This window comes from Schistocerca americana, chromosome 10 (assembly GCF_021461395.2).
Source record: "Schistocerca americana isolate TAMUIC-IGC-003095 chromosome 10, iqSchAmer2.1, whole genome shotgun sequence".
Taxonomy (NCBI): domain Eukaryota; kingdom Metazoa; phylum Arthropoda; class Insecta; order Orthoptera; family Acrididae; genus Schistocerca; species Schistocerca americana.
Window position 1 is genome coordinate 118489998 of NC_060128.1, and position 14425 is coordinate 118504422.

The window sequence follows — 14425 nt, forward strand, 5'->3', positions numbered from 1 at the left end:
TGCAACAAATGGAACAAAATCAGAGACAAATGGGACAAAATCTTAAAAAGTTAGACACAGTGGAACAAAATCTCAAAAAGTTAGACACAGTGGAACAAAATCTCAAAAAGTTAGACACAATGGAACAAAATCAGAGACAAACACAGCAAAAGCTTCAAAAGTTAGACACAATGGAACAAAATCTTAAAAAGTTAGACTCATTGGAGCAAACTCTTGAACGAACACGTGAGGATTTAACTGCTGAGTTACATCACATTGAATCGAAATGTCAAAAAGTCTGTAATGACGTAAAAACACAAATTTGTGAGCATTTCCAACCTATTTTTTCGCGTCATGAAAATGCACTACAGAATCACGAAGCAGCTATAAAAGAACTGCAAACTATTGTTTATGAAAATCATGAGACCTTGCAAGCAAAATTTGACTCAGTTGCATCTACCGATACGGTTATGCAACTTGCAAAAACTCAGGAAAACTTAAAGGTCACAGTAGACACGATTGCAACACAAATGGACACTCTGAAACTTGGTTCAGAAAAACATAGAGAGGAAATGATTTCACTATCGGATAAAGTAGCCGAACTTTCAGATCAGTTCACTAACTTATCTACAAAGGTAGATGATGATCTGAATGACACAACACCTGTAGCTTTCATGGACACTGAAGAGTATGAACAAATTAGAAAATTCAAACAAAATCAAAATCAAATCAATACACAGTACAAAAGAGAAATCCGGGAAGTGCAAGATCAGTTGGCACAAGTAGTACAAGAATTACGTATTTCTGAGGACACTCGCGCCCCAATACGGGAAGAGGGACATACAAATACGGAACAGACACAAAATAATAACACAGGGCATTTCGGAAGTTATGAAAGAAATTGGCAATGTGCACCGAATTTTGAGATGGAACGGCCGACACGACCTAACAATGACCGATATGCGACTCGCCGACATGATGATTTTGACTATAAGCTGTTCATTACTACACGTAAATTCAAAACATTTAAGAATTCTGGCAACGACATTCATCCACAAGCATGGCTCCATCAATTCTCTCATTGTTTCCCTCCCAACTGGTCATTGGAGCACAGGTTAGAATTTATGTGTGGCTACTTAGAGAATGAACCAGCTGTAAGAATGCGATCGGTCATTCACGATTGCCACAGTGAAGGAGAATTTTACCATGCCTTCCTCTCAGCATATTGGTCTCAAGCCACACAAGACCGCGTAAAACATAGCATCATAATGATGAAACATTTCGAACAATCTGAATTTTCCAGTCTTGTGAAATATTTTGAAGACATGTTGCACAAGAATCAATACCTGTCAAACCCATACAGCCCGTCAGAACTCATCCGCATTTGCTTAATCAAACTGCCTAAACATTTACGACATATTATTTTAGCAGGACGTTGCAAAGACGACATTGAAGCTTTTCAGGGACTGTTACAAGAATTAGAAATTGACACTGACAATCGCGGAACGCGAAACCAGGAACACAACAATTACAGGTCACATCCGTCGCAAATCCGCGATGAAAGAAGTAATAACTGGACACGACAAGGCTATTCTCACAACACAAATCGTGACCAAAATAGACAACACCCGTATGACAACCGTTGGCAGAGTAGTAATAACTACAGGGAAAGATCACCTCTCCGTGGTAATGACTATCACAGAGACAATCAGAGAAACAGACAATATGGGAACCAAAATAAATATTATCAGGGGAGACAGAATAACTTTAGACGCAACGGTCCAGCGCGCAGTTTCGATTCAGGGAGAAATTCTCCACCACGTGACCGACAAGAAAGAAACTATGGCATCTACCGACATGACGACAGACGATATGATCGTAACGACAGACCTGAATTGCATCAGAACTGGCGGGATTCAAACAGAGCAGGGCCCTCTCGTCACGGTGAATTTGTAGAAGTTAGGTCTCCAAACCCCAATAACGACGCGCGCCAACAAAGAGACAATAGGCAATGACTCACACCGCTGGCAGCCACAAAACATACTTATGAAACTGACGACGCAGCTGCCGTAGCTAGTAATTACGTAAAAATGGAAGACATTAGGGACATCTTACTCCAGGAACACGACATAAAACATAACAACATTGCATATCCTGTGATTCACATCACAGTAAATGATGTAAAATTTACGGCAGTACTTGACTCTGGTAGTCCCATTTCAGTAATTAGTGAAACAGCCTTTAGCAAATGCAACAAATCGAACGATTGTCCCACACTTCCGTTACGTAAGATTAAATTACAAGGTGCAATCTTTGGAAAAAGTGTAGATGTACGCCAACAAACCAACTTAGAATTCTTTTGTCAAAGCCACAGCTTCTCTATGAGCTTTCTTATTGTTCCATTATTGTCGACGGAAATTATACTGGGAGTAGACTTTTTGAATGAATACAAAGCAATCTTAAGCTTTCACGATGCTGAAATAAGTTTAGAAAAAGAAGGTAAGTCAGTAGCTTTGAAATTTGAAGATTGGCTCTCAAACCATGACGAAGAAATTAATCGGCTTTACCTCCTGTTAGACAACAGTTCGGAATTTTCAACGGAACTTGACACTAACAATCACTCTGCAAGTACTGACAGGGATGATGTCGACGGCATATTTGAAACTAATAAGTTAATTCAGAATAAAATTCAAACAATTGAAAATTGTAATGACACTGATAGGCAGGACCTCTTTGAGATTTTACAAGCACATTCCACAGTTTTTACTCACAAAACAGGAACAATCAAGGGATTTCAATACCAATTTCGTGTTCGTGAGCATACTAAATTTTGTGTTAGACCATACGTAATTCCGGCGCATTATAGGGACCGTGTTAGAACAGAAGTACAATCTATGCTTGATGAGGGCATTATTGAGCCTGCAGTAAGCTCATACAACAATCCATTACATGTTGTTGAGAAGAAAAATGGATCGATCAGACTTGTCTTAGATTCGAGACAAATCAATACTATCATTATTCCTGAAACAGACAGGCCGCAAACGTTGGAAGAACTTCTTCAAAATTTTAATGGTGTAAAAGTGTTGTCTTCCATTGATCTCAGATCCAGCTTTTATCAGATCGAACTTCATCCAGAATGTAGAAAATACACAGCTTTCCTTTGTTTCGGCATTTGTTATCAGTTTCGGAAACTTCCCTTTGGTTTGAACATTTCTTCAGCAGCATTCATTCGCGGGCTAAATTCCATATTGCCTGAGTTCTTAAAACGTCACATCACCTTATATGTGGACGATATTCTAATAGCAGAAGCTTCATGGGAACAACATAATCGCATCCTCAACAGTTTGTTACGTATTTTTGCAGAATCTGGAATTACAGTTAACTTGGAAAAGTCTGAATTCGGTCGGACAAATGTGAAGTTTTTGGGACATATTATTTCTTCTAAAGGCATTCAGCCGGATCCTAAAAAGTTAGACGCAATCAGAGCCATTCCAGTTCCATCCACAAAAAGACAAGTCCGCAGTTTTCTAGGTCTCGTAAATTTTTACCGTCGTTTTCTGAATATGCAAATTCTTGTTACACCAAAACTTTGTTCTCTCACTGGAAAAAATACTATTTGGAACTGGGACGAACAAGCACAGTTGGAATTCGATTCTTTAAAAGAAGCGTTACTTCATGCGCCAATATTAGCTCATCCAGATCTATCACAAGATTTCTGCCTTAGCACGGATTCTTCTAAAGTCGGTCTTGGTGCCCATTTATTTCAAGAAGCCATAGAAAATGACATTACTGTTCAGAAAACCATTGCTTTTGCTAGCCGAGTGCTAACAAAATCTGAAAAAAATTATTCCGTTACTGAATTAGAAGCTTTAGCAATCGTTTGGGCATTTAACAAATTCCGTTTCTTTTTTTCTGGTAAGCACGTAAAAGTATACAGTGATCATCGTGCATTACAATTTCTTATGTCTTCAAAATTAAATCATGACAGGTTAAAACGTTGGGCATTGTTTCTGCAAGAATTCCGCTTCACAATAGTCTACATTCCCGGCAAGGAGAACATTGTTGCGGACGCACTGTCACGCGCACCGGCTGGGCTTGAGAAAAGTAACACAGAAGGCAACATTGAGAAAAATTTCAGTATTCTTTACATTCAGAAACTCGCCTTTGAAAACTTCATCACCACATCTTTAAAGGACATTGCTCATGAACAAGATAAAGATCCGATTTGGAAAGACATCAAGAGCAAATGGCATGAAAAGACACACACACAGATTCGGCATTATTACCTGGTTAGAAACAACATACTCTTCAAACGCTGCACTGTTGATGACAAGCTATGGGTACTTTGCATTCCAGACGATTTTGTTAATAAGCTCATTTGGTACACTCATTTCAGCTACGCACATTTTGGCCCACGAAAATGTTATCATATTCTTCGAACGACTTGTTATTTTAACAATATGGAAAAGCGAATTCGAAGAGTCTTGTCTATTTGTAAACTTTGTCAAAAGGCGAAACCATCTACTGTCTCACGTCGTGCTCCGTTGTTTCCTATCATTCCTTCTAAATTAAAAGAATTTGCTGCTGTTGATCTCTTGGGACCGCTTGTCAGAACATCTAATGGATTTTCGTACGTTCTAGTCGCTGTTGAACTTACTTCAAAATTTGTTTCTTTCACTCCGTTACGTAAAGCCACTGGACGATCTGTATCCAACGCCTTTGTTAAAAATTTCTTACGTGAAGTTGGACACGTTAGTAAAGTCATTTCAGATAACGGACCGCAATTCAGATCTGCTGTTTGGTCACGCATGCTTCGCAACCATAAAATCAAACCCGTTTTTATTTCATTGTACTCACCACATTGCAACCCGTCTGAACGGATTATGAAAGAAATCAATAAGCTTTGCAGACTTTATTGTCACAGAAAGCATCAGCATTGGGACAGATATTTACACTTATTTCAAAACGTGCTGAATGAAATGCCTCACGACTCCACTGCTTTACCACCTACTCTTGTACTGAAGAATGAAGAACCACCGAACAGAATCAGAGAGCTTGTACCTTTCCCGAATACACGTAAAATTCGACACAAAGACATAATTGATTTGGCTCTTAAAAATATAAAATCTGCAGCAGACAAAAGGAGAAAACTACACGGTAAAGCAAATGCAAAGAAGTTGTATATTGGTCAGAAAGTTCTCATTAAAGCTCATTCATTGTCACATAAGAAGAAACACTTGAGTCACAAATTCTTTCTAGTTTACAATGGACCTTACAGAATCCAACGTATACCACATGATAATTGCGTTGAAGTTGAAACTCTGCGTACTAGGAAGAGTAAAGGTTTACACCACATTTCACATGTAAAACCATTTATTGAAAGATAATCTGCTTTTTAACTTAGTCTTTGCCATAAAATTTTTCGCTTCGCATTACTAATATGCATTGTCAGACTTAGAATCTGTTAACATACAACAATGTTTGAAGTTAAATATCCAATCAAGAACCAAGAGAACTTACTTAAACAGAAATGACGAATGCATTGTTATAGTGAACAGACGTCACAGTGTTATTGTGTGTGTACATTCTTGCTTGTTAGTTGCACGATTATGGAACGACTATAAGGCTTACATACTTAGAACATTTACCAGTACTGCTAATGAGATTTTAATGCAACATTTTGGTTTACTTGAAAATATATTCTGGGTTTAAAGTACTTTCAGTGAGATACCAGATGGCACAGTGGTTAGTTTATGTGACAGCTACACGATTTTATCACGACGCTACTAATGAGTGACAATTTACAATGTTGCTTTTGCAGTGTTTCTGTTTTATATCTGCACAGTTTTTCTGAATTCTTCTGGAAAGTAAAACATGTTTTAGTAGTAACCTTTGTGGTACAGCAACAATGAGATTGTCTTTTCCGTAGCACAACAATACGTTACAGCACAGTACTTTCTTCATCACGGCAATAAGCGTAATAACTAAGATATCTATACATAAAGCATTTCACTTTTGTTTATCATGAGGTAAGTACATTGACTTCTGCAGAACTTGGCTTTCGGAGGACGATAAGTACGACACTTCCACAGAATTATCTTACAGCAAGACGCACATTTAGCGCTACTGGACACGCATTTGAGAGATTTGGTACTTAAGCCATTTATTTTTCAAGATTTTTGAATTACAAAGAAAGTTTTCCGTGATATATTTCATTCTATTGCTGTAATCTGTAACACCTGAGGGTATAATTACATTAATCCTCAGGGGGGTACACGCTTACTTTGTGTACCATGTGTGTGGCAACCACAAGGAACCCTAGCTAATATGGTATTTGCTTATACAACTTTACACATCGGTACCATATTTCTCTAACACAGAATTACACAGCTATCTGATTATTTGACAGAGAAACAAACATTCTTTTTACTACATCAGTGACACATGTTTACGCAATACACAGTTGGGTAACTTCACACTTATGAAACTGTATTTTGTCTGTACTTTGAGAAACGCTCATATTTTTCGGAATCATTGTGATACTATGAGAGCTTTGAATGACGTATTTCGTAAGGGAGCATGATTTTAAAGTACGTTTGAGGTAGATGACACTATTGAAATGAGCAGAGAATTTTTTTAGGCTCAGAAATTATTTGAGGAAGTTACGACGATTTTGAGATTTGACTGAGGTGTTATGATGTTATTATTACGACGACGATGTGTATTATGTTGTTGAGGAATGTTTATTATGCTACGTATTTCTCACGATGGAATATTGAAGAAGTGTCGACGAATATGTATATGTATAATGAGGTAAGGAATAATGAGTAGTGTTTAGGGACTCTGATTTATGAAAAGGATGTTGGAAACCAAGAAACGTACTTTAAGAGTTATGAAATGTGTGACTGTATCACAATGCTGACCAATATTTTTTTTGGACACTTATATTTATAGGATTTTGTTTCTACAGATTTGCAACGCTAATTCTTGACCTGTGAAATATTTTTATGTGCGACTGTCTCTGTAGCGGAAACTGCTGTCGTCAATATTTCCGTAAGAAAGTTAACGGACCACCTGCACATAATGCGTCGTGGGCACCCAGCTGTGTCAGACGCCTGGAGAAAAAGCCATTAGCGCGTGCCTTTCAGAGCACAGGAAAACACCTGGAGAACAAGCCATTAGGGTGTGCCTTTCATCGCTAATGCGACACCCTCGTTACTTGAAAACATATGATTACTCGCACTTTGTGCTAATTACTGAAATGCTTATGAATTGATGGGAAATATTCGTACATCTGCACACCTGATTATGACAAGCGTCTTTCTATGAGAGTTGAGAGAATTTCTACTAACTTATGAAATGTCACATGACTACTGAATGATATTTTTATGCTTTGCTTTTCATAGTTGCTTATTTCATTTGATATCTGGTTTCCAGCTGTGTTGCAGCATTGCTTTTATAAAATGAAATGCATTTGCTAATGTGAACACTTTCTGTCAACAGATCTATTAAATAATTATTTTATGATCCACATTCTTTAAAAAAGGAGCACTTGGAATGGAGAGAACAATAAGAAGGAACTAGTAACTGCATTCATAATTTTCTTTTCAAGTAATAGGTAACTTTTTGGTAGAATAACTTCTTGTGGTGCACCACTTTAATTACATAGACATTAAGATGTGAATATACATTTCCCTTATCTGCATTGTTGTTTACTGTAATATTTTTTCTGCTTGCGCTATGTCATGTTTCAGTATAAGTTGCTGCTGTTTGCCAGGCATAGTGTTATTGAATTTGACTTTTGCTCATTTATGCTGCTAGCTTTGCCAATTTGCATTTTTTTGCATTGCTGTTTGTGTTGATTTGTTATGTGATGCTGCATTGCCTCGTCCCTTAGTTTAGCATCTGAGCTCAGTAGATTTAAGTTAGCTTAAGAGGGGGTAGCCTCTAAGAGAATGAGTTGCGATGAATTGGAAGAAATGCATTGAGAAAACAGGTTTAGGTAGGATTTTCTTGGAAATAAATGTTGAGGTAAGAAATGTGTGAACATATAAATACAGAAAGCATGCTTAGATAGAATTTTTTTTGGTGGAAACAGAGGATGAAATAAGAGGAAAGATATATGAAGTTTTGGGTTGGACTGCAGTACCAAATGTTACACTGAAAACGAACCCTGTCCTTTCCTATTGGTGTTATCCCACTATGTGTTTGTGTACCCTTGAGTATTTGTTTTCTTCCTGTCTCTGTGTACTGTTTCATAGAATTTTTTTCTCTTCTAATACTAAGCTATATTCACTATGAGGAGGAATACTGTTATCCTCAAATATAAGTTGCATTAATAATATGTTATTTTCTTTGTAAAGTTGTTTACAATTCTGTTCTGTTTCAATGTTCATGTGTGAAATTAATGTTTCGAAAACTATTCTCATTATTTTATATATGTACTTATGTCACTATTTTTGTAACACTGACGTATATGTCTATTTCTATTCTTTTGTAAAGCCTGTGTTACTGCAATTGTTATCTATATTGCTATGTTTTTAATGATGTATTTTGTACCTTTGTTATTGTATTCTTCTGTTATAAAATTGTAATTGTCACCAATTCATGATATTATTAACTTGTAAGTTCCATTTCACTGCACACGTTTCTGTTGGTCATAGTATATGGACAATATGTGAGAAGTTGGGACTGTTAGTGTTTGCACGTGTGTTACTAATTCAGCAAGGGACTGGATAACAGCATTGCTTGTTCTAAGGACAATTCCAAAAACTTTGTGAGTGCACAAGTGGTGGTTTATGGACTTGCTATATTCTCCGCAAGACTCTTCAATGGTGATTGTGCACCTGCACAGTCACAACAGATGGCTGCTGGCTATTTCTACAAGGACTACAGTGGGTCTACATCTTTGATGATCCATCAATACCATTATTTCTACAGGGACTGCAGTGGGTCTGCACCTCTGGTGGCCCACCAATACCGTAATCTCTACCAGGACTACAGTGGGTCTGCTCTGTGATGACCTACCAATGTTCTTCAAAACGTCGAATGACTCTGCTGTGGGTTTGCTATGTTGTGGCCCATTATCTGTCAGCATATCAAGAGTCAGCACTGTCTTTCCATTGGAAGGACAACACTACTTCTTCAAGACTGCATGGAAATCCACTACTTCTATGTGCATTTTCTTTTACTGCTTGGACTTTGAGAAAAACTCTGCATTTTTACTGTGATGAACAATGTGGACTGTCTTTATGGACTGTGAGAAATTTTGATCTTTTGACCAACATAATATTAATAAGTGTGTGCATTTTATATCTTTGTTACTGTAATTGTGAAAAATTTTTGTCAAATCTGTATTGGCCAGTGCCCAACACCATTTGTAAAAATTTTTGTGGGGAGCATGGGGGCTATGTAAGTAGGCTGTTTATGTTTTCTCTATGTAAGTAGGCTGTTTAGGTTTTTTATTGGTAACGCCACCTCTGTATGACAATCACTGGCTGTGCTGTGGGCAGTCTGTGTCTGCTTTGCATTGTTGTAATACTCGCCATTGTAGTGTTAGGCAGCTGGCTGTGAACAGCGCGTAGCGTTGCGCAGTTGGAGGTGAGCCGCCAGCAGTGGTGGATGTGGAGAGAGAGATGGCGGAGTTTTGAAATTTGTCATGAACTGCTATATTTATATATGATGATATCAAGGTAAATACATTGTTTGTTCTCTATTAATATCTTTCATTTGGTAACTATCCCTATCAGTAGTTAGTGCCTTCCATAGTTTGAATCTTTTATTTAGCTGGCAGTAATGGCGCTCGCTGTATTGCAGTAGCTTGAGCAGCGAAGATTTTTGTGAGGTAAGCGATTTGTGAAAGGTATAGTTTAATGTTAGTCAGGGTCATTCTTTTGTAGGGAATTTTGAAAGTCAGATTGCGTTGCGCTAACAAAATATTGTGTGTCAGTTTAAGCACAGTCGTGTAAAATTGTTCAAAGGGGACGTTTCACTACATACATACTCCACAAGCTACCGTACAGTCCGTGGCGGAGGGTGTCCTGTACCACTGCAAGTCATTTCCTTTCTTGTTCCACTCGCACATAGAGCAAAGGAAAAACGACTGTCTATCTGTCTCCACATGAGCCGCGCCGGTAACAAATCTAACACCCCACCTTTGACTTGCTTCCGTGTCTTCCTTTAATCCGACTTGGTGGGGATTCTAAACACTGGAGCAGTACTCAAGACTGGGTCGCACTAGAATTCTATATACAGACTTTTCTACAGATGATCCACACTTTCCTAAAACTCTCCCAATAAACGGAAGTCGACCTTATCAGAGAAGGGGAAGCTGAGTTTCGCACGAGCGAATCTTTCTAAAACCGTGCTGATTATTAGACATTAGCATTTCGGTCTCAAGGAACTTTGTTACACTCGAACTGAGAATATGTTCAAGAATTCTAAAACAGACCGATGTTATGGATGTTGGCCTGTAGTTTTGCAGGTCGTTGCTGTTAGCCTTCTGATATACAGGAGTCATCTGTATTATAGCCCTAATACATCTTGTATCAAAAACTACGTACTGCCCAGTGTTTTCATTTCGAATTACTCATAAGAGCAGCAGTAGAAACTCAGATTTATGCAACTTTAGATACACTTACTTTCTTTGTCAATGAAGTCAATATGACTACTATAAAAAAGGCATGTCACAGTCTCATAAAAGTACGTAGAAAAATCTCCTCGCTTTGCTTTGACCGCTGTAAGTGACTACTATAACACAAGACAGTAGTAGAAGCACCTCATTGTAACACTAATTGTCTCTGTCTTTTAACAGAATAGGTGGCTACATTCTAAATGCACTGGTATTTCAGAACAAAACTAATAAAATGGTGGTTTCAGGCGGAAACCAGAGGTACTCAATAGCTTAAGAATATAAGTGAGAAAAGGTTTAGAAAACGTTTGACATTATGTCACAAGTTTGTTAGAATCGCAGAGTGCTCTCGCTATGAAATACTGTATGAATATAGTCTTGGTAATTTGCGTGCAATGAATTATGACGCCATGCTCTCCTGCTCGCTTTTCGCATTCGCTCAGCTTCCCCCACAATGATCCTTTACCATCTCATCAAATTGCCCGATCTACTCACTCACACTGAACACCTCCGAATAACCTCTACCTTCTGTAAACTAGACTCCAACGTATCTATTGTGTCCCCTCTCCTTTCCAGTCCTAGGGTGCGGCCACGCCTCCTTACCTCCAACGATCCACCTGCACACACTTCACAGACATTTGAACTCTCTCCCGGACCACGAACTCCGCCCTGACATTTACCCATCCTGCCGTCTCTCAACCCACTCTAACCTATGCACCCACCCAAGGGTACCCTCCTTCTCCTCTACCCATACAACATCTCCTCCTTTTCCTTCTACCTGTCGCCTACCAAACCCTTTTCCTCTCCAATCTAGAGATCCCAATACCAGTTATCCCTCTCTCCTTGTTCCACACAGCCACCCTTGTCTTGTGACCACCTTTTAGCAGTCGCGGTTATCATTATCACCACTCTCCTATCTGCCTCCTTTTTTTTGTTTTTGTTTTCTTATCATCAGTCTTCTGACTAGTTTGATGCTGCCTGCCATGAATTCCTCTCCCGCCTGTGCACACCTCTTCATCTCAGAGTAGCACTTGCAATCTACGTCCTCAATTCTTTGCTGGATGTATACCAGTCTTTGCATTCCTTTACAGCTTTTGCCTTCTCCAGCTTCCTCTATAGCTCAAGTCTTTTATCTTGGCGGCTCGCGCATGCCCGCTCAGACGCGGGAGATTGCTGTGTTGCCAGTTGCACACGACGCACGCGTCAAGAGAAGCAGCGCCATGATATAGCATAGTTCGCAAGCTTACGTTTAGGGGGAAGCGCACAGTTCATGAAGTAAAGCCACCACGGCCGCATTAACCCTTACGCTGCTACAAAGACGTGCTCCCCGCATTCCGCGCTGTGCGCGATTTTGTCACTGCACTGCTCGCCTGTGCAGACACATGGTGTTCCGACTGCTTTGACACTCTTATCATTCGAATCCACAAAAACTATTTGGCCCAAAAATTTGATTTTTACACATCTTCTTGACTGATACCTTCCCCCCATAAATGACTAAATTGTGTTTCGATGTTCAACGCAGTTATTGTGCAGCATTAAATGTAGTAAACCATTGCACGAAATTTTGAAGAGTTTGCAGAGGTAAAAGTCCATAGCGTATACTTTCCGTACGGTCGATTTTAGTTGACACAATGTTGAAAATGGAATGTGGACAAGATACCTAAATTTCATATAACATTTAGTGTATAACAATATCTCATTTAATTTAAGTACCACATAGGTGTCGTATGTAATATTGAGAAATATTCCATCTTTCGCGACTGTAACAAAAGTTTCATTTACACCGGGCACATTTGGCTTTATTTCAAAATAGTTTTTGTGAAATCGAATGATAAGTGTGTCAAAGCAAGGGGAACACCATGTGTCTGCATAGGCGAGCAGTGCAGTGATGACAAAATCGCGCACAGCGCGGAGTGCGGGGAGCACGTGATTGCAGCAGCGAAAGGGTGAATGAAGAGACAAAGCACTAGAAACTTCAAAAAACTGCATTCAAACGAATAAAATTCGTGAAGTAAGACACTTCGATATTGTTTTTAAATCAAGAAAATATTATGCACCACACAAGGTTTGAACCCAACACCATAACCGTTATTCTAACGCAATTAGTTGGGCTTTAAAACTCCATGAGGTGTCTAACACGTCACGCAAAATACTGACAAACGTTGTTGGTATGACTATGAATTACTCATGCTTCGTCGAAGTACAATAGAAAATAAACAATTACCGCTGTTCTTTATTGCGAAAAAGCGGTTCGTGAGATTGATACAAACACCTTCCCTTGCTATCGCCTGAATTAGGAGTCTTATTGCTTGTTTGGTTTAATTAATTAATAGAATATGAAGCAATTGGTATAAACAATGCTTTTTCCAAACTTTCTATAAAAGAAAGTCTGCTATCAAGACATTGCTTTTGTTCCATTACTTTATTTATGACTGAACGTTTCTAAAACTGGAGATACTCGTCCGTGCTCTGCACTGCAGTCGAGCTCTGGCAACGTCGTTCTCTGTTCATTGGCTGACTGTGTTTTGTGACGTCAGATGCGCAGAACGAACCTAAACTCGGCCGCCAACATAAATGACGCGCACTTTAGTACCATGGAAGTCATTCCCTGATGTCTTAACCGATGTCCTATCATCCTGCCCCTCCTTCTTGTCCGTGTTTTACACATATTCCTTTCCTCTCCGATTCTGCACAGAACCTTTTCATTCCTTACCTCATCAGTCCAGCTAATTTCCAACAGTCGTCTGTAGCATCTCAAGCGCTTCGCTTCTCTTCTGTTCCGACTTTCGCACACTACATATTTCACTATCACACAATGCTATGCTCCAAACGTCCTCAAATTAAGTTTCATACTAGTAGACTTCTCTTGGCCAGGAATGCCCTCTGTGATAATGCTAGTCTGCTTTAGATGTCCTGCTAGCTCCTTCTGTCATTGGTTATTTTGCTGGCTAGGTAACAGAATTCTATTTCGTGACCGTCAACCCCAATGTAAAGTTTCTCCCTATTCTCATTTCTCATACTTCTCATTACTTTCGTCTTTCTTCGATTTACTCTCAATCTGTATTCTGTACTCACTAGACTATCCATTGCATTCAAAAAATCGTGTAATTCTTCTTCACTTTCACTCAGGACAGCAATGTCAGCGAACCATATCGTTGATATCCTTTCACCTTGAATTTTAATTTAACTCCTAAGCCATTCTTTTATTTCCATTACTGTTTCTTTGATGTACAGATTGAACAGTTGGGGAGAAAGATTATATCCCCGTCTTACACCGTTTTTAATACGGGCACTTCGTTCTTGGTCGTCCACTCTCGTTATTGCCTCTTGGCTCTTGCACGTATTGTATATTACCCCTCTCTCCATATAGCCTACCCCCATTTTTCTCAGACTTTCGAACATCTTGAGCCATTTTACATTGTCGAGTGCTTTTTCCGGGTCAACAAATCCTATGAAAGTGTCTTGATCTTTCTTTAGTCTTGCATCCATTATCAACCGCAATGTCAAAATTGCCTCTCTTGTGCCTTTACTTTTCGTGAAGCCAATCTAACGTCCCAGGGCAAGTCCTTTTCCAGTTATAGTGAAAGTGCACTGGGCTCCGTTTTTGTTGGTCATTGTATCTCTGTCGTGTTCAGTGTTTTTCAAGTGTTTTTTCAAAGTGTCCATTGCGTTTCTCAAGTGTTTTAACTGTACTATCTGTCCACATTTTTATCACAGTTTTTAAAAAAATCATGAAGACAGTATTATATTATTTATATTTCTGCCATCCAAATCACTTTTTTCAAATAATTTTAAATTCATAGCATATGTCTCCTC